The sequence below is a fragment of the Macaca nemestrina genome, chromosome 9 (assembly GCF_043159975.1).
Source record: "Macaca nemestrina isolate mMacNem1 chromosome 9, mMacNem.hap1, whole genome shotgun sequence".
Classification (NCBI taxonomy): domain Eukaryota; kingdom Metazoa; phylum Chordata; class Mammalia; order Primates; family Cercopithecidae; genus Macaca; species Macaca nemestrina.
Genome location: NC_092133.1, coordinates 112,570,294 through 112,595,554, shown reverse-complemented (window position 1 = coordinate 112,595,554; position 25,261 = coordinate 112,570,294). Strand labels below are relative to the sequence as shown.

General features: G+C 34.4%; 1 protein-coding gene across 16 annotated transcripts in view; it reads left to right on the top strand.

The window, feature by feature from the left end:
• Nucleotides 1-25,261, top strand: part of LOC105479938 (zinc finger E-box binding homeobox 1) — a 184,925-nt gene that overhangs the window by 61,844 nt on the left and 97,820 nt on the right. For 8 of the 16 annotated variants that reach the window (XM_024792269.2, XM_011738285.3, XM_071070260.1 and 5 more), the window contains one exon: nucleotides 2,658-2,800. The exons of 7 other annotated variants lie outside the window; for them this stretch is intronic. The gene's annotated coding sequence lies outside the window, so the exon portion shown is untranslated. Of the gene's footprint in view, nucleotides 1-2,657; nucleotides 2,801-3,267; nucleotides 3,347-25,261 lie in introns of all 16 variants that reach the window. One more of the 16 variants, XM_011738287.2, reaches the window with a different exon arrangement.

The following is a 25,261-nucleotide window of genomic DNA, read 5'->3' as shown; positions in this document are numbered from 1 at the left end:
AGTAGTTTTAACTCAGTTGCCTGGAGAGTTTTATGTTGAGTGAGCTGAGTATAGTCATAATGGTAGTCCATGAACATGGGTCCCCAGTGGGAGGAAAACAGTCCTTCACTACAGATTGCATGAGAAACACTGGCCAGCATTAAAGAAGGAATGTAGATTGCTCAGGGAAGTTTTGTAGGGAACTTAAAGTGAGATGTTAGTATGGCTTAGTAGTCTGTATTTGCAGGTGAAATGAAAAATTCAGCATGAAATCTCTGAATGTGGTAAACTTAGACTTCATCCTCTGAGGTGGAAATTAGGCAAGGGATCCATTATCCACAGCATGAGTAAGTTTCTAGTCCGTTCCTCTGTCTTGGGAGTTTGTTTTCCCTTTTCGCCCTTGTTGGCCTGGGAGATTCAACCAGCTAGCAGTCTTTTCCTTTCAGTAGGATTTCCAACTTTGTGTTGGCCTTTACCCCGTTTTAGCTCTTTTTGTCATATTATCTGCACTTAGTACTTGGTAACCGTTTTCACCCCTTCCCCCAGAGTTAGTTCAGAGGTTTACAGGATGTTGAAAATAGGAAAATTGTTTTAAATTAAGTGAGTTTTTGTGTACACTTATTTCTTTAGCCTAAAGTTTTGTTTTAAGTCTCTTTTTTTCACATTTAAACCTGATTCCCCAAGACAAGATATAAAATTGAATTATGTGTGAAATGTGGAAAGGTTTTTACTGCCTGTAATCAAACCATAATCTGTCCATTAAAGCATTATTTTAGTGATGAAGGGTGGACATACATCCCAAGTTTACTACCTGTTTTCTTGCTGTGGTTTTGACCATACAGCAAATGATATCTTCTACTCTGAAATGAAATGCACCATACACATTGTCCAGTATGTTTTGAGTTTTAATTCTACATTTTCAGATTTTGGGGTCAAATGGAATCAAGTACTTTATAAATAGCTGTTTCTTCTGATTCTTTTGGCCTTACATATTAGATTTTTAAAAGTATACACATTCAGTCCTTCATCAGTACCATTAATCTGATGTTGATTTTAGCATTTCTTCTTTTTTTTTTTTTTTTTTTTTTTTGAGATGGAGTCTTGCTCTGTCACCCAGGCTGGAATGCAGTGGCACAATCTCGGCTCACTGCAACCTCCGCCTCCCGGGTTCAAGCAATTCTCCTGCCTTAGCCTCCCAAGTGGCTGGGATTACAGGTGCTTGCCACCACGCCCAGCTAATTTTTGTATGTTTAGTAGAGATGGGGTTCACCATGTTGCCCAGGCTGGTCTTGAACTCCTGACCTTGTAATCCACCCACCTCGGCCTCTCAAAGTGCTGGAATTACAGGCGTGAGCCACCACACCCTACCAGTGTTTCTTCTTTTTCTCCCTAATTTATCAGATTTGGAAACAGTTGGAAAACATTTAAAGGAAATAAGTCTCTGTGTTTTTAATAATAGTTTAAGTTAAAGGAAAACAAATGAATAAGATTCTGTTTATTGCAGTCAGACAAAATGTACATATTAAAATACGTAAGAAAATCATACTTATAGAATAGCATCTTCTGATTTCAATTTAATATTATGGTAATGATTTACTTAGGCAGAATTATATCTATAGACAACCATTTTATCACTTGATTTATATTGCTCTACACTCTGTGGACAAAAACTGTTAATACTAAAGCATTAAGAAGGTGTATTACTTTTCATCTGTATTAATATTCTTCTTCTGATATTTGGTATTTAATAATATATTTTAAAGTACTCTGCATGATTTCCTGATCTTAAAGCATTCCATTCCTTTCAAGGAGTTTGGATCATAATAATTTATTTATAGTATTTTCTCATTCATATTTTAGGATGTGGCATTTTAAAATATTGTATTCCTAACAGTTATTTAATATATAATTAAACATTTATATTAGTATTATTTTGTATAACATATTTTCAAGCTCCTCAGAACATTTGTAGGCTTTTGTTTCATTTTATGTAAGTTTCACCTTAAGAATATTGACTGATTGGTTAATATTCTTAATAATCAAAATTTTTTTAAATGCTTACTATGTATCAGGACCTATTTAAGGTACTACAGATAGTGTGTCAAAAAACAAAGCCAGACTTCCTTTCCTCATGGAGTTTTATATTCTAGTAGATTGATTCTACTGTTGATTCATACTAAATTAATGTATTGATTATAGTAGAGTAATTTATTGATTCTGTGGCATTTAACACAATTCAAAGGGCTACTTTTCTGTTAGTTGTTAGGAAATAGCATATGCCATTATATTGGAAATACAAAGGGAGGACAGAATTTCCGCTGGCTCTAACTCATTGCTTTTTAATGAGTTTAGCTGTATATATTTTTTTAAACGGAATTTATAACTATGATCATTTGGCAGCCTACAGTTTTTCTGTATTTTTTTTCAACTTCTCAACTTCCCAGTGATGGGGGTAGACATTGAACTAGTCACTTAAGGTTTTGGGTCTAAGGAGTAATATTTGAAACATGCAGTATTTAGAGGAGATATTTTTGTGAATGAAGAGAATGTGATTTTAAGCATACTCATGATTTCATCTAATTTCTGTTCTCAAAACTTCATTTTGTAATATGGAAAGATAAGCTTGATCCTAATAGTATGATCTCAGTATAATCTTTTACTCTTCTCTCCTCCCTCAGGACAACCTTAAACTTCCACCACAAGAGGAATATAAAGAGGTCCCTCCTGCACCAAGAAAGATCTGCAGATCTTTTTCAGTGTTCTTGGAGGTGTGGGGTGTGAGAACTTGATCAGTTTGTGTCAGCCACCTTGTTCTCTAAAGGTAAGCACTGTGTAGTGAGTGCGCACTCGTGGGCCCAGGCTCCTAACCTAAGACTGGTTTTGGAATGCTCCATCGAGGGTGTGAGACCTTCAGATGTTCTCACAGAAGGGAGACCCAGACAGCTACCTGTGAATAGGACATCACACATTCATCAAGAGGTGCTTTTCGTTATTTAGAAGTGAAGCATGCCCTGTGGAGGTATGGATATTTTTGTTTTGTTTTACTTAAAAAAAAAAAATCCCAGTCATAATAAAACCTGTTTCTAGTTTAGTCTGCCTTTATATTCAGTTAATAACTGCTGGGGTTAATCAAGAATTTTTTTGTATGTCTTGAGATATGGATTAAGAATTTTGAAACAATGACACCATTTAGGCCCTCTAGTGACATAATAGTTTCAGTTGATAGAACCAGCTTTGAAGAATTACTTTTCATGATCTTTTTGAAGCTGTATCTTATCTTTACTTCAGGGAAAGCCCCTCAAACCATTTTGTATTCTGTATTACACTTCAGAAAGTGTGGAAGTAAAGGCCGTCTAATCTTTAAAAGGTATGTAATCATAAAATTTTTTATGTCAGATCTTAATTGAAAAAGATTACTTAAAACTTGAAAAAATTACTTAAAATTGGCAATTTCTTTTTCATCTTACAACTTCTTCCTGTCTTCAGGAAATGAAGAATAAATATGTTGGTTCTATCAGGGAAACCTTATGAAGGATAAACAAATTAATGTCTGTGCTTTACTTCCAAATTCTAACATCAGAAAACCTTATTGTTCACTTATATAATCTATAGATGTCTCTCAAAATGACCAGTCTTAAATTAAAATGTCATTTGGATATCATTAATTGACTATGGGGAAGAACAAAAGCATGCTGATTTCAAAAATGTCATTAATATTAGCATTAGGTCAGTCTTAGACAAGAATACTTTGAATAACAAGAGACTAAATGTCTAGTAAAACATTTTAGATTGTAATTCCCAGTATTCTGTAGTATTAACAATGAAGACTTAAAGTACTGATGAAGAAATTAAATATGTCCATTTCATTTCATTCATCTTTTCTTAAAGCTCTTAAAGTGATGCTGAAGACTTTAGTTCTACAAAATGTGAACAACTTATGGACCATTAAATTGGGGAGTAATCTGCTGATTTTTGTCTAGCAACTCTGCCTCTGATGCAGGATAATTTTTTTGTCTTTTCAAAACTGTTGTTCTTCCTATATCTGTATAATAAAAGATATTAAAGAGAAAAAATACTTGTGTGTTTGCTGTTAGAATGAGGAAAAAATGCAAACTGGACCTTTTTGAAAAACCTTGAGAACCAATTTACTTTTTTTGTATGTAAATGATTGAGGAGTTAGAACTAGTCTTGGTTATTATAACTGCAGGTAAACTTAAAAGATTTAAATCTTCAAAACAGATTATCATGTAGGTTTTATTAGAAAAGAAATATAGATTATTGGGTGTATAGAGATAACCTATATATATATACAGTTTTTTGAATTTTTATTTGCAAGAGCATGCTAAATATCTTAGCCTTCATAACAGCATAGAATGGACAAATGTGTTATCTCTTTTAGCCAGTTGAGAAAACACTTTGAATTAAATCTCCAACCTAATGAAAATTGTAAGGTGGGTTATAGAAATAACTAAACAGGTTATTATTTCTTAACCAAACTAAAGATTTATTCTAACTAAAATACTTGTAATCTCCCCAAACATACTTCTTTGTAGGATGTATAAATAAAATGGGGACCTATGAGATCTATGAGATTTTGCCCTCTGTAACTACAGTATCAAAAATAAGATTGTTTCCTAATAATTCTTATTAATAACTTATCCATCTCAATTCATAGTAGGTGACAAAATCAACTATTGTTCTATGATTTTGATCATGTGTAGGAGGGAAAACCCAAAAAAAAGGTACTGAGGGCTTCTTCCATTGAAACTAATATCTGGGAGAAGATTTGATTTTCATGTGTACATATACACATACCCATATTAGAGTTTATTTCTTTTTTTAATCATGTAAGAATGATTTGTCAAAGATCAGGTTTCTGATTTGTCTTTCGTGGGTATCAGTATGCCACATTTTGTTTTTGTTTTTGAAGTGTTCCTAGCCACTTCATGCTAGTCCCTACTAGAAATTTTGTTCCCCTGGCATGATCATGCTCTTTACCTACTCTGATAGCTGGAGGGAGGTGAGAGAAGCAGTCTTATGTGTTTACCAATACTGATTTTTTTTGAAATGGGACAACAAAGAAATTCTAGCCTTTAGAGGCATCTGGACCAGCACTATATGGTACAAAGATAATTTGAGCCATAAATAGAAGCCGCATATGTAATTTTAAGTTCTTAATGGCCATTTAAGAAAATAGAGGCAAAATTAGTTTTCATTACATTTTATTTCACCCAATAGACACAAAAATATTATTTCAACATAAAATTAATAGAATGTTTTATAAGATTTTTTTCATACTCAGCATTCAAAGTCTGTGTATTTTATACTCATAGCACATCTTATGTTGGACTAGCCACAGTTCAAGTGCTCAATAGCCACACGTGGCTAGTAGTTACCATATTCCACAGTTCAGATCTAGACAATGAGTGGAATTCTCATTTTAGCCTCATACATGCTAAAATCCACTGGATGACCCTGCGAACTCCCCTTGTTTAGAGTTTCCAAATTTAGCAGAAGGAAAAAAACAAAACAAAACAGGATGTCCAGTGTAATTTGAATTTCAAGTAAATAACAAATAATGGCTTAGTGTAATTATGTCCCATGCTATATTTGGGGCAAACTTTTACCAAAAAAGTTACTGCTTATTCGAAATTCAAATTTGACTGGGTGTCCTGTATTTTATCTGACAACCTTCTCTGGTTTAACTTGAGAAGAAGACATCATCAGGCTGCCTGATCTTGGAGGACTAGAAAATAGAGCATGACTTCCTCTGCACAGGATTTTAATAACCCTCCAAAAATCAGCCTGTAAAGTAGAAAATATCTGTAGCCCATTTCTTCCTAATGATCTAGTACGTTTAAGACAGAAGAGGCGTCAAATGACAAGGATTTAGTCCATACATATTTAAACATTTTAAATCTAAATTATTACATTAACGTGTAAGGTTTACGAAATTTTATAATTTGAATGATTACTTGAATTTATAAAATGTAGATCATCTAACAGCACATTGCTGCTATCATTTCTCTTGAAAACTAATTCTCCCTTGGCAGTAACCATAGCAGTTTTCAGGGTTTTGGCCATTTCAAGGTATTTTCCTACCATTGGTTTCCATTGCATCTGTCACATAAATCTCTGGTAGTCAAGCATTAACGCAAAATACAAGGCTACTGAATGCCAGGATTAGGCCTACTTTGTTACAAGTATTTAAGTACTTGTAATTCTTTGCTCTGGTGTTGACCATTGGATCCTGACCAGTTCAACAGTTGGTCTCCTAAGAGCTTCTTTTACAGAGGAACATGTTTCCATTTTCATTCTTTAACATTTTTAATGTATTAATTTTAGTACTATTTTTGAAGCATACAATCACCTCCTTAGTAGTGTGGATCTGCCCTCCTTAAGCGCTACAGAAGAGACTATTTGTCTCGAAAGATAGTCATTGCACCACCTCCCTCTCCCTCCAGAGAATACTTTTCCTTCACAAAGTGCATGACTCTAGGTGACGGGTTTACATTATTATTTATGTAGGCAGGTGGATGCCAACTGCCAATGCAGAGTGGCATAATTTAGCAGTTCCAAAGTTAAGCTATGGCGCATTCCAAATCCATTCACGCTTAGGAGAATGTACCCAAGAGTGTGGGGATGTTTTCAATTACTGCATTTCCTTCAGAGAACAAGAACTACAGGTAAGTTTTTGTGTGTGTATGTGTGATCCAATAATTATTTTTAAATAAGAAATGTCAGAATCTGAAAATATTGCCCCTCCCCCAAAACAGTCACCTGAAAGGTCTCAAATATAGCTTTCAGTATATAATATTATTTCCTCACTCCAAGAGGGAAGGAATTGGAGCTGGTGGTGATGGTGGAGTTGGGATGAGCAAGACAATTTACTGTCATTTGAAAGCTGTGAATGTCACACATTTTCATGTCTAGAAATATCCTGGGTTTATGTAAGAATCTGATTTTGCCTAACCTCTAATGTCTCAGGTATGAATTATTTTGTCAGATTAACACATCTATATATAAGTAAGGTGTTCAGCCTTTCTTAGCTAATGTCTTCAACAGCAATGAGTAAACTAATGAGTTGTGTCTGCGTTTTCACTTTTATTCTCAAGACTGACTTCCTTTTGTTTAAAGGCTTTTGCCTTATTTCTGAAAACATAATTTAAAGCTACAAAAGACCTGAAATATAATCTCGTACCCTTTTTACCTGGGGATCCTTGGATGGATTTCAGAGATTCTGCGAATCCCCTAAAATTACAGTCATATTTTGTATACATGTGTTTTTACTGGGGAGAATGTCCATAATTTTCACCATATTCTCAGAGGATTTCATAACAAAAAAATTGGTCAACAACCACTGTGATCTAGTCTAATGTGTTCATTTTACTGATAAACTGAAGTTTAAAGAATTTAAGTAACTTATCTTCATTCATTTGAAAAGTAATACTTGTGAAAAGTTTATTTCTTTAAAATTCATACTGATTTTTAAAAGAAATATACATTTACCTTCAATTAATTAAACTTGAAAATACCAGCCTAAATGGGAGCGTCAGTTTGCTAATGGTTTCTTCTGTTCTGCCCTTTGAGTGAACTCTACTAGTTAACATTAAAATGGCCTTCCAATAAAGTACGAGACTATGTGATAAGTTCTTGAAGATAGATTAAAAAGAAAACGAATTATCCATTATAATTTAAATCCCTTTTTCTCTTTTCAAATTCTGTCTCCAAAACTAAAACTCAAGAAAATAGGTGAATAATGTTATTTTTGTATTTCTAGAATATTAAAAAAGTAGGTAATTGCCTTAATAAACATTACACTGGGCATTATTGGGACAGTTTTGGTTCTGAACCCTAGTTAAAGAAATTCTCCAGTAGCCTGTGTACACTTCATGTTGTTTTTCAGTGATTAGGGCGTTTTTAGGTCTTTTTGATCTTAAGATGCTTTTAATGTTATAGTAGGACTTTAGAAATGGTAAGTAAGCAAGTTCTGTATTAATTAGCAAAACTAATACCTTTTTCTCAAATTAAAGGAAATACCATTTTTCTTTTTCTTTTCTTGGTACTAACCAGTAAAATTGTCTAGTTTAAAATCTAGTGCATTTATGCCATAAATTGAATATTAGAATAAAAAGCAATTTAGAGGATGATAAACAAGACAATTATTTTCTGAAAGGAGTAGAAAAAAAGTAAGGCAACTTGGAACACTACATATATATAAATGTAAAATATGTTACTATACTTTTATATAGATATTATATATCCATATATTTTTTTTTCTTTTTTTTTGAGACAAGGTCTCACTCTGTCACCCAGCCTAGAGTGCAGTGGCACAACCACAGCTCACTGGAACCTCAACCTCTGAGGCTCAAGCCATCCTCCTGTCTCAGCCTCCCAAGTAGCCGGAACCACAGGTGTGCACCAAGATGCTGAGCTAATTTTTCTGTGTTTTTTGTTCGTCATGTTGCCCAGGCTGGTCTCAAACTCCTGAGCTCAAGAGATCCTCCCACCTTGGTCTCCCAAAGAGCTGAGACTGTCAGGCATGAGCCACCATGCCCAGCTGTACTATTTATATTTTTTATTTAAATTAAATTATGCTTAAAGATTCTAAAATGCATAGTATAAAACTCATTATAGAAAATGATACTGGCTTCTGAAACATTATAGTTTTGGTTTTGTTTTTATTCCTTTGGACATTTTCACTCAAGGTAATTATCACTCTATGCTTTTCTGCCATTATAAAAAGTGACCAGATTTTGCTTTTTTATCCAGGAAGAACAGTTTATGAATGCCACTTGATAGGCCACCTGTGTTATTTTCCATGGGTAATTCTAACAAATAAAAAGTTATATTTTTACTTTGTATTCATCCAATTATTTTATGTTTAATTTAGAAAAGCTTAAAATCTTCTTAGGAATGTTTGCAAATATTTGTAAAATAGTTTTTTTCAAAAAAGTTGAGGTAGACAGATATTAAATATTTTTGTGACTTCTCATTAAAAGAAACTGAAGCAATTAGTTGACCTCACTCAATTCATTAAAACAGTACTGGGTTCTTGGTTTTCATGACATTAAAAATAATTCAACATCCATCTGTGTGTAGACAGTGACTAAAAGTTTATGATTTTGTTTCAAGAGTTTTATTGCCATAAATTATTTTTTAAAATAGAACTTTCAAATACATTTAAGAACCATTAAAAGTGACTTCTCCCTGTGTTTGAGAGATATATGGATGGCTTATATCTTTTTGTGTATAAACAATTTAATGTTTAACTTTTATTTCCTTTAAGTTTGCATATCAAACACTCTCAGCAATCTAATCATTTATACTGGAGTAGTTAGACTTTGAAACTGCCACAGCTACCTGCCATGTCCTTGTATAGGATATAAGTAAATATATTCAGTCATCAAATCTATAGAGAACTGTGAGAATAGAATGGTAAACAAAACACATTGCCTGCCCTCACAGCTAAAGAGGAGTGATGGTGGGAAGATGGAGGTGATGAGAACCCAATCTGGGGTCAGAAAACAAAACTACAATCTATTTCAGGTTGCACAAATGACATTTTAACTGAATCTGAGGCACATTAGATTTAAACCAAATGAGAAGGCAAGGTGGTGTTTTGAGCTGAGGGCACAGCAGATGTGAGGGTCATAAAGGAAGAAGAAGAACAAAACACATTCAAGATAAAAGACATGGAGAGAGGGAAAGATGACACTGTATGGTGAAATATCTTGCAAGTCAGTATTAGGCTTTAGCTTGAGAACAGTGGGAAGACATTGACCATCAGATTTGTATTTTTTCTAAAATTTTTTATTTAATGCCTAATACATCTAGAAGTGTGAGCATACTGCTTTATGAATTTTCACAGACGTGAAAATTCGTGATGAACACCCAGATGAAGAAAAATAACAATACCAGCATCCTAAAAGTTCCCCTTCATTTTCCTTCCAGTCAGTCCTGTCTCTTGCCCACCAAGGAGACATCTTGCCTGACTTCTCGCTGTATATGGAGGGTATTGCCTACATTATACTTTATATAAATGGGGCATACAATGTGTATTCACTTGGGTGAAAGAAGCATTGTGATTATGAGATTTGTCCATATTGTTGACTATGATTGCTAATCGTTCACATAGCTGTGTAATGTTCCGTCGTATGCATGTACCACAGATTTGCATTTTTCTGAGATTGCTGAATCTGCATCATGAAGGATGGAAGGGTGTAAATTTAGTAAACTTCACAGTAAATCTAGGAAAGAGATACTGGGGCTTGACTAGTGTGGTGACAATGAGGATGAAGAGAAGTGGGCATATAGTGAGATATTTACAAGTTAGAACTTATAGGATGTGGGGATTAATTGGATGAGGGGATGAAGAATCAGATACACCAGAGATAACTCCTGGGTCCTGAGTTGGGCAGGGGTTAATGGCAGTGCCCGTCATAAAGTCCAAATACTAGAGAGGAAGTGGATTGTTGCTCATGCTTTAGTAATAGAGGGGATTAACGAATTCAGTTTCTGATACAGTTAAGTCACCTGTGAAACATTGCACAGATCTGCTTTATACAACTAACTGTTTTATTAACTGAATTTATGAATAACTTTACCTTCATTAACAACAGTGTGCTAACAAATAGTTCTACATATGGATAACTGCAAATCTTGTCTATTCTCACTGCTCTTCACCTCTGAATCTCACGAGATACTTTTCCTAAATGTGTTAGGAGTGGTTTTGTCACACCTCATGCTTTTTTTTTTCTTTTTATTTATAGAATATAATTCCTCTAAACTGGTGCTAACTTTATGCAAGAAGAGTAGCACTTCCTAGGTTGATGATATGAAAGGCATTGGTGAAATGCCTTCAAACTTAAAAACATTGTTTTTCCAACATTATAGTCTTTCCTTTAATTAGCACAATAAACACACCTTAAAATGAGTTTGTTTATAGGAAATAACCTACTTATTTAGTAAGACTTTAATGGACTGAAGTAAATATTCATGAGATTTGGGCAGGGGAAAGAAAAGAAAACTAGGGATGAGGTCTGACCTGAGCACAAACCTAGGCAGCGTGCCACAGGGGGAACCCTCAGCATCAGAGAGCAGGTTGAACACACCTGATTTTAAAGCAACGTGATGCCAAAAGAGTGATGTAGGAGCTGTAAAGGAGGGACTTCACCACTTTTCAGTGCTGCCTGGGACTAGTTACACTCTTGGAAAATTTTATATGAAAATAACTAATAAGTCTAGCACTGAATGAAACAAATGCCTAAGACCTACTGGAACATTAAATAGACTTTTATGCCAGCCAGTTATGATTCAGTGCTATATTTAGACCACAAAACTGGCACTAAAATCAAGGCAGTTTATTCTTATCCCATCATGTCCATGGGGTGGAGAGGAACAGCTAAGTAATCATGATCATGTACTTCAGTTTATAGAGTTTTCTCTAGCTTTGGGCATTGTCACTTAACAGATAATACAGTTTTAAAAATTAAATGCTCAATTTCATTCCACTGAAGTTTTTTGTTGTTGTACAACACTGTAAATATACATTGAGTTGTTTTTTCTTTTAAATTTTTGCCTCTAATTCAGGTTTACATTGAGCAACCAAATCAGTATTTTCAGAAGCCATTTAAGTTAATTCATTTATTTAATAATTACTTATGAAATATGTCATGTATAATAGTGCTATAGCCTAAGATGATAGTGAGAAGTATTCCTACCTTTTGTTACTGGCACCATTGTGGAGATACTCAGAACATACAAAAACAGTGTGATAACACAAATTACTGTATGACTCGCTGTTTTAGTAGTGTTTATAAAAGCAGTGAATCCCACGAAAATAAACTATGGGCTACAGTATCAAAAAAGAAATGATGGAAGTGGTAGAATTTAATTTGGGTCCTGACAAATAGGTAGGATTTGAACATGTACAGCAAGAACACTGCAGGCAAGGGTAACATCTCATGAGAATTGATGCAGAAAAAAATACAGCATATATTGGCAGAGTGAGAAACTGGCCAGACTGTAGCAGAAATCACAAGTTGATGTGAGGAGAGAGAGAAAAACTTCATTAAAGAAGCTTTGAATTACTGAAAAATCCACCAGTCATAAAAGCATGTATTATTGTCTTGATGTTTAGATTATCTATAAATATAATTTTACTTTACTCACCACCATGTGATAGCTATGTAGGTTTTTATCTTTTTAGAAACCTGATGTGAAATTACCTGAAGGACTGAAGTTTTTGTGCTTTTAAGAGTATCTTCGCTCAGGATCCATGGATAGGCTTCAGGGAGTCTGGATCTCTCTGAAATTAAAGCAAAAGTTTGGATATATTTCTTTTTCTGGAGGAAGGATCCATTGTCTTTATGAGTATGTAACAGTCCAGAAGAAGTTAATAAAATAGCTTGAGCTCTCCTAACTTAAAACTTTTATTGATTATTATTATTATTATTATTATTATTATTATTATTTTGTAGAAATGGAGTCTTGCTCTGTCGCCCAGGCTGGAGTGCAGTGGTGCGATCTCGGCTCACTGCAACCTCCGCCTCCTGGGTTCAAGCAATTCTTTGCCTCAGCCTCCCCAGAAGCTTCGTCTTGGGGTTATTTTTTTTTTAAATGCAGTAAATTAAAGAGGGGAAATTAAAACAAGTTAACTGCTTTCCCTTTATTTCAGTATTTACTGATACAGTATTTAAGAGATAATCCCGAAAAGTGTATCAGTTGGGTTGATTATGTAACCAGAGATAGTGGCTGTTTTATCAATACAGTGGCTTTCAGTAAAAGGACAGCTCAATTGCTTTTTAGATACAGAATGTTTCAAATATGCTATTTCAAGTAGAAATTCCTTCCTATTTTTTGACAGGCATATATATTACTTTCTGCAGAATATAAATAATTTTCAGTGTGTCCACCTTCAGTCCTGAAATTTGACTCACCTGGATCATATTTAATCTTTTACACAATCGTTTAAAGCAGGAGTCAACAATTTATAGACCATGGGCCAAATCCAGCCCTCAAACTGTTTTTGTATGGCCTATGACCTAAGAATTGTTTTTACATTTTAAAATTGTTAAATTTCTAAAAGGATTGTAAGGGATTAGGATTGTAAAAAAGGAGAATATGCAACAGAGATTTTATGTGGCCCTCAAAGCCTATGGTGTTTACTGACTGGCCGTTTTTTAAAACCCCAATCCATGGTTTAAAGTACAGTTTTTCCTGGATGCATGTGTTATTCTACAAGCAGATACAATGCTTGTGGATAGATATTATTTTTTAAGTTGGGAGTATATTTATATAATTTTAGCAAAGTTGACTGAATAAGAAAGCTTTTTTTCTCTACTGGATATTCAGCTAATAGTTTAGCTTTCTAAAGTCTAGATTTGAAAGTATAAGAACAAAATGTGGACTTAGTAATCTATTTCAAAGAACTATGTGAATGTGAAAGTAGATTTTGTTTTTTGTGAATATGTTACACAGCAACCAGAAATCAGAGCAAGTGAAAAATATTAAAATATAATCTTGGTTTTAGAAGACACCACTTACTTAAGGCAAGTAAGGCAAAAGAAAACATGTGGACCTGTTAACGTGTTGGGAAGGGCAGCTGTTAAAAATTATATTATTCATTGGTTTGTTCAACATTTATACTTATTTTTAGAGCCATTATACATATTGGCTTCTTTGTATTATATTTTATTAATATTATTGTATGAGATACTATGGTTCTAAATTTTGGATAAATATTGAAATTATTTTTAATGGGGGAATTAGTGAGTCTCAAAAAATTGGGGCAATTCTGCCTTCTCTCTCTGCATCATTTTTCCTCACTACTGGATCTTTTTTACCAACATACAAATAATGTTGGGTTTTTTCCCCATCTTGAAAAAAAATCTTACTCCCAGTTCCTCCTTTAGTTACTATCCCATGTCTTTCATTTACAGCCAGTATCTCTGAAGTATGTTGTTGCCTGTGCTGTCTGAATTCAGTTCCTATAACCCCTGCCATTTCACCAGAATTGCACTTCGTAATGACTACCATGCTGCCAATCAGATGATCATCTCAGTCTTTCTCTTATTTGACCAGGCATGGTGTTTAACACTCCTTGTTTGGCCTTTTAGGTACGATATTACACTCTCCTGGTTTTTTTCTCCCACCCCTCTGGCTGCTGCTTTTTCAATCTCTTGCTGATTTCTTCTTGCCTCTCCCATCTCTAAATTGGGAATGCTCCAACATTCAGAATTTTGGGGACTTTAAAACTGCACATTCACTCCCTTAGTGACTTCATATAGTACCATGGCTTTATATGATCATCCATTTGCTAATGATCAGAAGTCCTTTAGTCTTTTTTTTTTTTTTTTTTTGTTAGGGAGTTTTGCTCTGTGGAAACAGTTTTGCTCAGGCTGGAGTGAGTACAGTGGCACGATCTTGGCTCACTGCAACCTCCTCTTCCTGGGTTCAAGTGATTCTCCTGCCTCAGCCTCCCATGTAGTGGAGATTACAGGCATGTGCCAGCACACTCGGCTAATTTTTGTAATTTTAGTAGAAATGGGGTTTCACCATGTTGTCCATGCTGGTTTTGAACTCCTGACCTCAGGTGATCTGCCTGCCACAGCCTCCCAAAGTGCTGGGATTACAGGTGTGAGCCAACGTGCCCGGCCCCTTTAGTCTTCTTAGAATGTGTTATAGTAAACTGAATTTCTCATCTTCCCCCCACCAAAACTACCTCCGGCAGTTTTTCCCATCTGCTGTCTTTTTATCAGCCTTGGTATCACCAAGGATTCCCGTCCTCCTTTCATTCCACATATGATAATTCTTCACATTTCTGTTACCAAAATATTATCTTGTTTCTGTCCCAAAAATATTTCTGAGATTCAGTTATTGCTCACCATCTCTACTCCTACAACCGTGATCTAAATCACCTTCATCTCTCACCTGTATTGATGCAAAAAGCCTCCTGTAATTGGTCTTCCTGTTTCTTCTGTTGACTTACTTCAGTCCATTCTTAATATAGCAGGTAAAGTAGTTATATTTAAATATAAGCGATATTATGTCACTCTTTTGATGAAAATCCTACATTGACTTTTCATCTCAACCAGAATAAAAACTAAAGTTCTTAAAATAGCCTACCAGGCTCTGTACTCTGGGTTGTCATTCCCAGACAGCCACTGCCAACCACTCCTGCCTGCTCACAGCCACTTTGCTCTAGTCATCCACACTGGCTTCTTTGCTGTTCTTAGAACATTCCAGGCAAGTTCTTGCTTTAGAGCCTTTGCACTGGCGGTTCTTTGTAATACTCTTTCCCTGTATATCTACAGGGATCATTCTCTCATTACTTGAGATTTTTACTCAAATGTCAATTTAACGAAGCTTTCTTTAGCCACTTGATCTAAAATTGCAGATTTCCCCTACTTCACACCAATTCTCCTTCCTGCTTTATGTTTCTTTTCTTGAAGACCTATTACCATCTACCATCCCATATATTTTACCTACATTTTTCATTTATTTTTTGCCGCCTTCTACTAGAATATAAAGGCTTTTTGTTTCCTTTGTTCACTGGTATATCCTCAGCACATAGAAATATAGTGTTTGGCCCATATTATACACTTGGTTATTACTGATGAATTAATAAATGAGTGGAATTTAAAAATAGCCACCACAAAATTTTAACATAGTTCAGGGATTTTTGAGAGCTCCCAGGATCATTGAATAAGCATTCAAATATTCCAGTCAATGACATGCATGGAGCCAAAGGTATTAGAAATATGACTGTATACATTGATATCATTATATATGTAGAACTTTCTTTTTTGCAGAGATCCTTAGCTTTGACCATTTATTCTATTTTTTTAAGTATGGAATACTCAAAAAATAAATGTTATTTGAATTTAAATATGATTACTATTTGAGTATGCTACGACGTGGATACTTTTTAAAAGAATATTTTATCATTAAAAGTAGTCATTTAGTACAATAGGAACTTTTTACAGAAAAACTTATAAAATAATTTAAATTTCCAGAAGAGTTGCAAAGGCAGTACAGAGACTGAACTCTTCAGGATCCTTGTTTTATATTTTATAAGTTTATATCTTCAAAAAGCATGGCACAAATACTAATTCAGCCTACTATCATAGCTTTTGTTAAAGTAACTTCTTTTTAATTTTTAAATACATAAAACTACCAAATAATTATTTTCAAATTTCATATGAATTTTGTCTTGACTGTATGCATAACTGATTTAGAGTCATAATACAAATTTTGTTCCTCAATTATGACATACATTTCTTCATGTTTCATTATAGCCTTTTAAAATGACTAATAATAGACCATCTTACTGATGTATCATTATTCATAAATTGTTTTGTCCCAGCTGTTTTGTTTTACTGTTATTAATAATATGGTAGATGATATATTTGTGCATATAACTTCTTGCATTTGCCTAAATTGTTTCCTTTAGCTAATTACCCAGAATTAGATTGGGCAATAAAAATCACAGGGCTTGTGAGGAAAATGGGGTTGGAGTACAGCCCACAGTAATTTCGTCAGTGACATATTTTTAAAAAGAAAACTAATAAGTGCAGCACAGTTTTACATATGTTAAATGGTTAAGAAATACATAACCACTATTCTACATGTGACACTTTACCTTGCACAAATGCTGATGTTTACTTGTAGAAGTAGGTATGGGATTGTGATCTCCAAGTTATTGTGAAGTGGTGGAAGGAGGATTATCTGAAATCTGAAGGAAAGTTGTAACATTGCATGTGGTGGGTGTGGCTCATAACAGAAACACAGTGAACTGAAGTGGCTGGTAACTTGAGATGTGTGCAGGTGTGCTTTTTGTTTATTCTTATGTGACTTAGTTAAGCTGGCAGCAATTTTCTCTGTTCACTTAGTGTTTCTCACAGATAAAATCATGCATAAGCAGAGGTGAAATTCTCTTTATGCTCACATAGTTCTCTAATAAACCAACTGCATTGAAACAAATTTGCATTTTCAAAATAAGTGTTACGGCAGAAGAGACTACACTACTTTGTTATCCCATCAATTTTACTGCAATTTTAGCATCGTGCTAGGTTTTTAGGTTTTTATATGGTAATTTTTCTGATATATTTTTAACCAAATGCCTTTAGAATACAGTTTGGTGCAGTCTTACAGATATAACTCCAGCCATAATGGGCATTGGCGATGTTATTTTAAAATAATAATAAAGCTTGGTTAATTGCACAGAGACAAAAAAAAAATGGAGGACAGGTTTCTTTCAAGAATGACTAAAGCCAGAATCGAGGTTAGAGAAAATACAAGAAGAAGAAGAAACCCTAAAACCTGGAGAGGGAGTTTGTACCTAGGTAGGGCAGTGCCTTGAATGCCAGATGAAAGTTTCAGCTTTCAGAAGGCAACCAAAAGTCAGGATTTTGTTGTTGTTGTTGTTGTTGTTGTTGTTGTTGTTGTTGTTGTTGAACAGGAAAGATGAAAAACCAGATAGGAAGAAAGGCCAACGAGGAGGACGTAGGAAAAGTGTCGGTTGGAGATGGTATGGTTACCATCCAGTAAGAACAGAAAAGAAAGTATAAATGTAAGGGTTTTGTTAGCTGTAGGATTTGCCTCCTGATTAAATGATAAAGAAGATGTAAAATAAATGTTTGTCTAAGATTACTCCAGAGTATTATCTCAAGTGGCTAAAGAATAACGATCCTTCCTAGAAAAAAAAAAAAATTGATGATCAAGAAGAAGATCTGTATGTGTGGGAGGAGAAAGCATTCTTGAAATGATGAGTTTAGTTTGAAAGGAAGCCTGACTGAGTGGACACAGGCCCTGATTAAGCATTAAGAAAAATTCTAATTTATCACTGGCGGGACCCTGGACAGTGGTTTACTTCTCTGGCTTTCAGTTTTCTCACCTGTGAAATAAGTATTGAACTACTAGTGACTGCTGAAGTTTCTTCCAGCTTTGAAACAATTGCTGTGTGTGTGTGTGTGTGTGTTTTTAATTGGAACTTTATTACTGTTTCTTCATGATTGCTGTTTAGTGACCTTTTATGAAGACTTTGGTTTATAATGAAGCGAGGATAAAATGCTCAGTCCTGAGTCTGTTGGAGATTAAACTTTCCTGACTCATGAAATGCTTGATTTGACACCAGAAGTGCCACAACTGCCATCTCACTTTATCTTTTTTCTGCCAGAGGAAGCTTCTTGCAGATCAAACTTGGGAGCAAGGAGAATTGGATGTATAAAGCCAAACTTGGAAAAAGCATTCTGCAATTTTTCTTAATACACTCTTTTGGGGCTCTGTTTGTTATTAGCTGTCAGAAATCCCAATAAATTATTTGGAAAGAAATTCAGTACAAATATAATAATGTTATATATATATAGTAAATATAATGTAGGAGAGGCTTACCATAGAAAAGGTGCAGGCTTTGGAATTAAACCGCTTAAATTCAAATATTGGTTTTATTATTCTACTAACTGTGTAACCTTAGGTAAACAGAAATGAAAAGCTGGATTTTGGAGGATGATTTTATTTCTTTCTGTGTAAAATAGAAATAGTAATACTAAGTTTCAGAATTGTTGTAAGGATTAGAATGTAAAGAACTGAGTATACAACCTGATACTTAATAAACAGTAACCTTTATAGTTAATATAGTTATTGTTATTAATAGTTATTGTTGTAGTATGAGGACTTGGTAAAAATTTTTCAAATTCTTACCTGTATTAAACACTTACCCTACATTCTCCTCTTGTAATCAGAATCTTGTGTACATGTGTGTAATGATGGGTTATCTAATACTCAGTTTTCTGGCAGCTTAAAACATTTGACAAAACTAAAGAATTATAGAGTGTCAGCATATTCAATTCTTAGATGGAATAATGATCTTTAAAGAGATGAGACTAGTATGTAAAAAGTTCATTTTTAAACGTAAGAGTCTTCATCCTAATTATCTGCTAGCTTGGACAAAATAATAGAATCAACATTCTTACAGATTTTGGTTTACACTGCCTGTTTTAAAAGATGCCCAATATTGTGGATATTAAAGAGTGATTACTAGTATATTATGTATATTATATATTCAGCTTTCCTTTTATAAATTGATTGTAAACATTTCCAAGAAATAGTTTAAAACTAGGTACTTCTTAACATCTCTTATACTTTTGCCTTAAATAAAAACACATTGATAATGCTGATTATATGGTAAACTGTTAAGTCTGCAGAAGTCATATTTTATTTCTGAAATAATAAAAATAACATTTTAAAACAGATGCAGAAAATGTGAAAGGCAGATTGCTGCTGGAAATTCACATAGTCTTTAAGGAGTAAACTATGTACATGTTGACTGTGAATAGACTAGTCTATATTTAGTATATTAAATTTTCACAAAGTTATAAAGATTCAGTTTATTATCCTTTTGGAAATTTAAAAAATAGTAGAACACATTCTTTTTAAGAGCAGGGACAATGTACTTGAAGCAACAAATTTATGATTGCAATTAGAGTTGAAGATTATATATCAGTATAATCCTTGCTTCTCTGATTGCTGTGTACCCTTTTCTGTAGCCATTTTTTTAACTCTTAAAGTCTGTGCTCTATTACAGTGATTCTTTTTCTTGTTTTAGAAAGAATAAATGAATAGTTTTTTGTTAATAATTAATGTAAGCCTCTGCTTACCTGCTTTGTACATTCTTTACCTGCCTGTATGTAGCATTTGTCTATGCAAGTATTCATTTACTGAAAAAGTTACCAACTTTGTAGCTTTGAAATCATTTAAAAAATATGTTAACTGACTTGGATACTCTGGTTAGAAGCAAAATACATACCTTCTACTTGAGGGAATTTGTTTTCACCTTTACTGAAAAAAAAATACATGTTTAGTTGTACTTTAAACACTGCTTATTTTCACATAATAATCGCTTACACAGTTTTCTAGCAAGTTCATCTTTGTATGCATTTTATATATCCTATTCTTTTCTTGTAAAGATTAAGTTACAATTAAAATAATTCAAAGATCATTGGGAGATACTGCATTAAACTGTGGGTTGGATCTTGCCTTTTGTCTTGTTCAAACTGCATCTCTCCTTTTTATTTTTTTCAATCTGAAGATAGTAGCATGATTAGAGCATGAATGTAAGCCATGTGGTGGCTAAGATAGAGAAGGCAGAGATGGATGACTTCAGAGGAAATAAGTGTTTGACAGGAGACTGGACTGGGTCATGGTGTGAACCAAAGTCAAGGTCACGGAGAAAAGAGCAGGCTGGCTTCATGGGTGTGCAACCTGTACAGTCACACAAGGCTCAGCTTTTTTAATGTTCTGCTACTGCCATCTTGAAATTCTTAATCAGTTTCACACAAGAGGCCCTGAATTTTTATTTTGCACTGAGTCTCACAAATTTTCTAGCCTGTTCTGCAGATGAGAATTAACAGGAAGCAGAAATTTCTTGTTTCTTTGGTTATTAATTCCTTTTCCCAGATTAGCCAAAATGGGAATTATTTTTTAAATGATGACTTACGGACATTAAAAAAATTGTGGAAAATTAACCTAATTTGAAAGCAGTTGTGTGTGCATGTATGTTATTTAGTAATTTACCAAAACATTGGAGAGGGAAAAAAAGGAGCTTGTTAAAATTTTCTTATAGAAGTGTCAAAGGTGGTCAAACTTCCAATAGACTTTACCAAGTCAATATGTAATATACAGTTTGAGAAGTAAAAACAATTGGTATTACAAAATTGTATGTCTGGATTACCTGCTATGTGCTGGGCTTAACCCAGAAAAGTGTTTCTTTACCCATAAAGCCTGATGCTTTATATTCAGTACAGTACTTTATTATTTAGTAATTATTCTTTCCTAGTATTTCTAAAGTGGTAATTGTTTCTTGCCTTTATAGTGTTTATAAACTTTATTTTTTTAAAGATTTTGGAAATTAAAATTTAGAAATGTATAAACCCAAAACATTGTGGTTTTTACACAGATCTGTCAGTTTACTAGTTTTATTTGATAACTACTTAATATGCACCTATTTAAAGTGGAAGGTGTTTCTATTACACCTAGGCTCTATTTTTAAATTTAAGTTCTGGGGTGCATGTGCAGAACCTGCAGGTTTGTTGCATAGGTATACATGTGTCATGGTGGTTTGTTGCACCCATCAACCTGTCATCTACGTTAGGTATTTCTCCTAATGCTATCCCCCACCTAGCCTCCCACACCTCAGCAGGCCCCGGTGTGTGATGTTCCCCTCGCTGTATCCGTGTGTTCTCATTGTTCACCTCCCACTTATGAGTGAGAACATGTGGTGTTTGGTTTTCTGTTCCTGTGTTAGCTTGCTGACAATGATGGCTTCCAACTTCATCCATGTCCGTGCAAAGGACATGAACTCATCCTTTTTATGGCTGCATAGTATTCCACAATGTACATGTGCCACATTTTCTTTATCCAGTCTATCATTGATGAACATTTGGGTTGGTTCCAAGTTTTTGCTATTGTGAACAGTGCTGCAGTAAACATAAATGTGCATGTGTCTTTATAGTAGAATGATTTATAATCCTTTGGGTATATACTCAATAATGGGATTGCTGGGTCAAATGGTATTTCTAGTTCTAGATCCTTGAGGAATCGCCACACTGTCTTCCACTATGGTTGAACTAATTTACACTCCCACCAACAGTGTAAAAGCATTCCTAGTTCTGTACATCCTCTCTAGCATCTGTTGTTTCCTGACTTTTTAATGATTGCCATTCTAACTAGCATGAGATGATACCTCATTGTGGCTTTGATTTGCGTTTCTCCAGTGACCAGTGATGATGAGTTTTCTTTTTCATATGTTTGTAGGCTGCATAAATGTCTTCTTTTGAGAAGTATCTGTTCATATCCTTTGCCCACTTTTTGATGGAGTTTTTTTTTCTTGTAAATTTGTTTAAATTCTTTGTAGATTCTGGATATTAGCCTATTGTCAGATGGATAGATTGCAAAAATTTTCTCTCATTCTCTAGGTTGCCTGTTCATTCTGATGATAGTGTGTTTTGCTGTGCAGAGGCTCTTTAGTTTAATTAGATTCATTTGTCAATTTTGGCTTTTGTTGCCATTGCTTTTGGTGTTTTGTTCATGAAGTCTTTGCTCATGTCTATGTCCTGAATGGTATTGCGTAGTTTTTCTTCTAGAGTTTTTTATGGTTTTAGGTCTTATGTTTAAGTGTTTAATCCATCTTGAGTTAATTTTTGTATGAGGTGTAGAAAGGGGTCCAGTTTCAGCTTTCTGCATATGGCTAGCCAGTTTTCCCAAAACCATTTATTAAATAGGGAATCCTTTCCCCATTGCTTGTCTTTGTCGGGTTTGTTGAAGATCAGATGGCTGTAGATGTGTAGTGTTATTTCTAAGGCCTCTGTTCTGTTCCACTGGTCTATATATCTATTTTAATACCAGTACCGTGCTGTTTTGGTTACTGTAATCTTGTAGTATAGTTTGAAGTCAGGTAGTGTGATGCCTTCAGCTTTGTTTTTTTTGCTTAGGATTGTCTTGGCTAGATGGGCTCTTTTTTGGTTCCATATGAAATTTAAAGTGGTTTTTTCTAATTCTGTGAAGGAAGTCAATGGTAGCTTGATGGGGATAACGTTGAATCTGTAAATTACTTTGGGCAGTATGGCCATTTTCATGATATTGATTCTTCCTATCCATGAGCATGGAATGTTCTTCCATTTGTTTGTGTCCTCTGTTATTTCCTTGAGCAGTGGTTTTTAGTTCTCCTTGAAGAGGTCCTTCACATTCCTTGTAGGTTGTATTCCTAGGTACTTTATTCTCTTCATAGCAATTGTGAATGGGAGTTCATTCATGATTTGGCTATTATTAGTGTATAGGAATGCTTGTGATTTTTGCACTTTGATTTTGTATCCTGAGACTTCGCTGAAGTTGCTCATCAGCTTAAGGAGATTTGGGGTTGAGATGATGAGGTTTTCTAAATATGCAATCATGTCATCTGCAAACAGAGACAATTTGACTTCCTCTGTTCCTATTTGAATACCTTTTATTTCTTTCTCTTGGCTGATTGCCCAAGCCAGACTTCCAATACTATGTTGAATAGGAGTGGTGAGAGAGGGTATCCTTGTCTTGTGCCAGTTTTCAAAGGGAATGCTTCTATCTTTTGCCCATTCAGCATGATATTGGCTGTGGGTTTGTCATAAATGACTCTTATTATTTTGAGATACATTCCATCAATACCTAGTTTGTGGAGAGTTTTTGACATAAAGGAGTATTGAATTTTATCGAAGGCCTTTTCCGCATCTATTGAGATAATCATGTCGTTTTTGTCATTGGTTCTGTTTATGTGATGGATTATGTTGATTGATTTGCATATGTTGAACCAGCCTTGCATCCAGGTATGAAGTCGACCTAATAGTGGTGGATAAGCTTTTTGATGTGCTGCTGGATTCAGTTTGCCAGTATTTTATTGAGGATTTTTGCCTCAATGTTCATCAGGGATATTGGCCTGAAATTCTCTTTTTCTGTTGTGTATCTGCCAGGTTTTGGTATCAGGATGATGCTGGCCTCATAAGATGAGTTAGGGAGGAGTCCCTCTTTTTCTGTTGTTTGAGATGGTTTCAGAAGGAATGGCAGCAGCTCCTTTTTGTACCACTGATGGAATTCAGCTGTAAATCTGTCTGGTCCTGGGCTTTTATTGATTGGTAGGCTATTAATTACTGCCTCAGTTTTAGAACTTGTTATTAGTCTATTCAGGGATTTGACATCTTCCTGGTTTGGTCTTGGGAGGGTATATGTGTCCAGCAATTTATTCATTTTTTTCTAGATTTTCTAGTTTATTTGCATAGAGGTGTTTATAGTTTTTTCTGACGGTAGTTTGTATTTCTGTGGGATCAGTGGTGATATCCCCTTTATCGTTTTTTATTATGTCTTTTTGATTCTTCTCTCTTTATTAGTCTGGCTAGTGGTCTATCTATTTTGTTAATCTTTTCAAAAAACCAGCTCCTAGATTCATTGATATTTTAAAAGGTTTTTCATGTCTCTATCTTTTTCATTTCTGTTGTGATCTTAGTTCTTTCTTGTCTTCTGCCAGCTTTTGAATTTGTTTGCTCTTGCTTCTCTAGTTGTTTTGTGATGCACTTATTCTAAAATCAACCACATAATTAGAAGTAAAACACTCCTCTGCAAATGCAAAAGAACGGAAGTTATAACAGTCTCTCAGACCACAGTGCAATCAAATTAGAACTCAGGATTAAGAAACTCACTCAAAACCTCACAACTGCATGGAAACTGAACAACCTGCTCCTGAATGACTACTGGGTAAATAATTAAATTAAGGCAGAAATAAATAAGTTCTTTGAAACCAATGAGAACAAAGACACACCGTAGCAGAATCTCTGGGACACAGCTAAAGCAGTGTTAGGAGAGAAATTTATAGCACTAAATGCCCGCAAGAGAAAGCAGGAAAGAACTAAAATTGACACCCTAACCTAGGCTGTTTTTCTAGGTCTCTTTCTTGCTAAAGTTTTGCTTATTTTATTTACTCCACAGTCCAACTAAAACCAAATTTTTTACATCATTTCATGTGACAGTTACCTTTTATTCTAATAAACTGTGGAATAACTGGGGTTGTGTAGGTAATTGCTTAAGTTCATAAGCATTCTTGCAAACTTGAATGTGTCGGTATAAGATTATTTTTTGAAAATTTGTAATTCCATTTCACAATCTCAACCAGAATTCATTATGTTTAAACCACCCAATATAGACTAAAACATTTTTTCAGGAGCACAATTGTAAAAAGGATAGGGAGAAATATTTACAACATTCCTTATTTCTTTGCAGATTTAGTGAAAGTATGTCCCACTTTTACAAAATGTCTTATTTTCCTCTCTTTTTTACACATATAATAGAGAACTAACTTTTAAAAACTAGATAAGAAGAGAATACTAATTTTTAAATTATGATGTCACTTGTAGAATTTGTTTCAAAATTGGTAAAATACACCTCTTTAAGACTGCTTGTAAGCAGTCTTGTAAGACTGTTATAAGAACAGCCAATTCTGTGGACTCATTGGCTTAGTTTTTTATTTCCTTGGTTTCAGTCCAAAGTGTAATAACCTTTTCAGAAAGTTTCTCCTGGATGTGTAAAGAATACCAACAGATACCAGAAAGCATCTGGCTGAAGATTTAAGCGGGAGTATTGCTCTTCATCTAGCGAAAGTGGTAAAACTCTCCTGCATCCTGGAAATATAACTAACTGAGAGAGAGAGGCCCTATTTAAAGCCAGCTGACTTACCCTGCAATTGCTTGTCTGGCAAACAGAC